A 4,592-nucleotide genomic window follows, 5' to 3' on the forward strand; every position below is an offset into this window, starting at 1 on the left:
ACAATTTTTCTTCATAGCCCTTATCATAGTTTTTACACATATGTAAGATGCACATTTTTCCCAGTCAGAGTGGGGCTTTTCCCAACTAGACTAAATTTGGAATGGCTGGGCCTCCCTCTTTTTTTCATGACGACATCCCTCACATGTATGCAGCAGTGTTAGACATATGTTTACTGAATGAATGAATGAATAAAAAGTACTGCGTCTGGCACATGGAAAGCCTTCAATAAATACAAGGTATTGCCACTCCTATTATATAAAGTACCAAGAATCAATTCAAGAGTTATATAAAAACACTGGTTGACAATACAATGGTGGCATTAGACAGTGTATTAGTTATTTATTGCTGCAGTAATAGTGAGTAACAAATGACAAAAAGTCGGTGGCTCAAACCATATGCAGTGACGGAAAATCTGCAGGTCATTTGGATGGTTCCTCTGGTCCCACCGCAGGTGCTAGTGGCTTGTGGCTTTAATGATCTTGGCTGAACTCTCTCACGTGTAGGGAGGGGAGTCAGCTATCGGAGGTGGCAGAGGCTGAGACAGCCAGGGCCACTCCCCTCTGCTCTGGGTATTCCTCCTCCAGCTGGCCGGCCGGAGTGTGCTGTCACAGTGTTCTCGGCTCCAGCTCTGAAACGTATTGCATTGACTTTAGGGAAGGACCAGGGCACAGGAAGCAGAGGAACTCTAGCTGGGCACAGTAGATTTCTTCCCACAAGTTTGTATTTTAGGCCTGTTATCCAGCTGCCGCTGATTACAAGCTTCAATGATAAAGGACAGAACAAATTCTGATCTAGTAAAGAAGGGAAGGTATATTCTCTGATTTTCCTGATGGCTCCTCCCTTTGGGCAGCAACTTCCCCCTTGAATTCACTGGGGCCACTGAGCAGGGCAGAAACAGTTCTCTCTGAGCTTCTGACACAGTCTGAGACATGATGGATTCTTGGTTTTCATAAAAACACTGAGGGTCAAATTGTCAGGCCTGTGTCAACGGGCAGCAGCCCCTAGGAGCCCACACTCAACTGCATCGTGGTTACATGGGCAACGATGTATTAAACTACTAAATGGCTGAAATAGTTAAGATGCTAAAACAACTGAAATAAGTTGCCTGATTCATTACACATGTTCAGCTGACAGATTCCATCCAGCCAAACAGGCCACCCCAGGAGCACCCCGATCAGACACGGGGGAAAAGAGAATATTCCCTGACAGAGCCCTGATTTTGAACTGTGACCCATTCCTTGGGCTCAGTCTATGTAGTTCTTACCTGCTAAAGCCTAACCTTACTCTTTCTTCTGTGTTCACTTCTGTGGAACAGAAGTGGTTTCCAGTCCCCTGTGGTAACACACATCACTGTCCAGTTCCACCCATGGGGCCATCGTCACACATACATTTATCTCTGCCTGTGCTTTCTTCGTCCCTTTGCCCAGGGCCTGGAACACCCACAGAGTGTGTAGCCATGGCAACCAGTCAGGCGCCTGGGACTGCAATTCCATCCCTCAGGTTCCCCAGGACCTCCCACTTGTTGGGACAGTTTGTTATTTCTCTCTGAGCTCTTTGAAGACACTCTTTCCGATTTCCATCTAATAGACAATACCGAATTTCCTACACCTTGCGACTCATCTTGCGACTAATATTATCTTCCATATCATTCGGCTGGGCCTTCAGCCAGCATCTTTCCTGGTCTAATTTCAGACCGAGGTGCCTCTCACTTTGCCCCTTCGACTGTTGCCAGCAAGATCTTCTCAGGGTACTTTGTAGCTCATGCTAGAAAAGACAGTGGGTTAGAGAATTGCAAATACCGTTTCAAGTACTAGAATGGTAAACATTTAATGGTAAACACATGTGTGTTGGTAATTACACCAAACTAACATATTTTTTTTGAAGTATAGTTGATTGACAATATTACATTAGTTTCAAGTGTATGACATATTGATTCAATATTTTTAGTTATACTCCATTTAAAGTTATTATAAAATATTGGCTGTATTCTCTATGTTGTATGGTATATCCTTTTATCTTATTTATTTTATACATAGTAGTCTGTACCTCTTAATCCCCTACCTCTATTTTGCCCCTCCCCCATCCCTCTGCTCACTGGTAACCACTAATTTGTTCTCTCTATCTGTGATTCTGTTTCTCCAAACTTTTATCCTTTGGAAACCCATAAAGTCCCCATGATGTACCTGTTATAGCAACAGACATTCCAAGAGTATTTAACCTGTGGTAGAATTCAATCTGGATAGCTGTTTAGTTTCCTAAATTAATGGAGCATTGATCTGGTAAATTACTGAAATCACAATGTTATGATGTTTTATGTTAGTTAATGAGTACGTGAATGTAAAGGGAGAGTAAAGAAAATAGGCTATTGTAAAAATCATCCTAGTAAATATCTTTCTTTTCTTTTTCTTTTTTTTTTTTAGCCACACAACATGATTATAAAAGAACTATAAAAGCCAAACAAGACCACAGTTTACTGCATATCAAATCTCAAAATGATATTTTGAGAAGTTAAATTTCTAGGGTCATATACTTTGTATCAGTTGCAGAGCTGGGATCAGACCATAACAGCTATTTGACAATGGTGGGTCATTAAATCTCAAATTTTGATTAATTTGTTAATAATCCTTGCTGTTTTAGAGACACTGATCTGATTGTATAGCCTGGTGAAGATACGCTTGGCAGCACACACCAGATGAGAGTAAAAGCCAGTGGTACCTATGCTAACACCAGAAATGCAGGTGAACGCCAAGGTGTAGGGCAAACTCATTTGCCAATGTCATCACAGAATGCTCCTGTTCAAGACAGAAGCAAAATTTTCGATTTCTTGTCCTCTAGTACAATTCTTTGAGATAAATAAATGCATTTCTAAAGGAGGCGCTTAAAGCATTGCTTTGATTTATTTGGAAAAAAAGATGAATTAGTAACCCACATCCCCACCCAACAACATGCAGCGATTTGACGCCCATATACCGCCATCCACCCTGTTTACATAAAGAATCATCCACACACTAAGGTAAACCTGTCATTGGCCCATTAGTGAATCATCACTGCATTAAGAAGCTTTCAATACCCAATCTTTCTAATGTTGTTAGACAACCTTGACCTTCAATTTCTTGCAATGTGAATAATATTGCATCATATCTACACAGAGCAGTGTAATCATCTTTTCTATTTGTGGCGCTAAGACAGTCAACAGTATTTGATACAATCAGCATGTGTCTTGATACGGAAGGCACATGGTGACAAGCCTAACTGAATGTAGTTATTCGACTGTCATGAAATGCACCTTATGGTGATAAACTTCCGCCATAAAATTGGAAGACTATCACATAAACATGTTTCACGAAGAAATACACTAGCAGAATTCACTGCTGGGTTATTGCTGGAAAACAGCGTTCTATTTATTGTGCTGTGGTTTTTACAGTATGTGTCAGTGTTTGGATGAGCACTACGTTTTACAATGAAGTAATTACTGGGTGGCGATTTCTCTCTTCCCAACAGTACTTCTATCTAATTAGTGAACAATAAATTGAAGTGGGGAGATTAGGGAAATTTGCATGGACAGAGCAGGACCAGCTGATTTTCAGTGTGTAGAAGGGTTGTGTTGTTTAAACTTAAGCTCTCAAACTCCAAGCACATTTTTCAACTTCCTGGTAATTATTTTTTCCTATCCACCGGCTCTTTTTTTTTTTTTTTACCTTAGTCTCTGCTTTTTCTCTGTCTATCTCTCTCTTTCTCTAATATCATTGCATTATTAATCAAAAAATAATATATTAATGGTATAGATGAACTGAGACACACTGTGGAGATTAAGTATATAATCAAGCCATGTGCTTAGACAACCCCTAATATGATAATCTCCAATATAGTTAAAGACATTTGTCGTTGAATTTTATTGTGACCCTGGGAATGATATTTGCAATCCAGTACCCGCTCTCCAGCAATGAAGGATGGAGGAAGGGGCCGATCAAGGAGTCTGTGTGCTAGGAACCTAGCCTCACTGGTTTTGCTGAGGGAGGGTCTTAGACCTCACAGTTCCTCTAGGAACAGTCTGTATTTACATGTCCTGATTTTGATCTCATATTCTCGATGTTGAGTTTGTTTTGTAGATTCATGCCTTGACAAATAGTCACGATCACCTTCAAATTCTATGCATCGTAATGCCAGATAATATTCTTTAAGGAGAAAATTCAAACATAGAGGAAACCAAAGCCAGATACAAATCAAGACAAGTAACTTGGAAAGCTGGGACCCAGACCCAGCCTTTCCCCTGGGGTCTTGTCATGCCATTTGACAGCTGTGTATCTGGGGTTTCAGAATTGCCAGTAACCTGTTCCATGGTAACCCCAGAGGCCGAGGTAAGACCTGGTTCTTTGGGACCGAGGGGGCAGGTGAAGAGATTTTTGAAACTCTTAATCAGGGAGAAGGAAAGGCTAAAATGGAGGGGAGGGGGTAAGGAGGATGAGAGAATGGAAGAGAAATCTAGCAGGCAAGTAATAATGGAAGGAACACCAGTGTGGCAGTACAAACTCAGACAAAAATAGATTTTCAAGCAAAACAGTTTCTAGGAACAAAAAAGGACACTAAATCA

General features: G+C 40.9%; 1 long non-coding RNA gene across 1 annotated transcript; it reads right to left on the reverse strand.

Moving 5' to 3' along the window:
* Window positions 1-315: 315 nt before the first annotated feature.
* Window positions 316-1,422, reverse strand: LOC140700688 (uncharacterized). The gene is made up of 2 exons (XR_012079339.1): window positions 1,266-1,422; window positions 316-629 (listed from the first exon to the last, which is right to left on the reverse strand). It is a non-coding gene; the product is annotated as an uncharacterized lncRNA (long non-coding RNA).
* Window positions 1,423-4,592: the final 3,170 nt, after the last annotated feature.

The sequence above is a fragment of the Vicugna pacos genome, chromosome 1 (assembly GCF_048564905.1).
Source record: "Vicugna pacos chromosome 1, VicPac4, whole genome shotgun sequence".
Lineage (NCBI taxonomy): Eukaryota > Metazoa > Chordata > Mammalia > Artiodactyla > Camelidae > Vicugna > Vicugna pacos.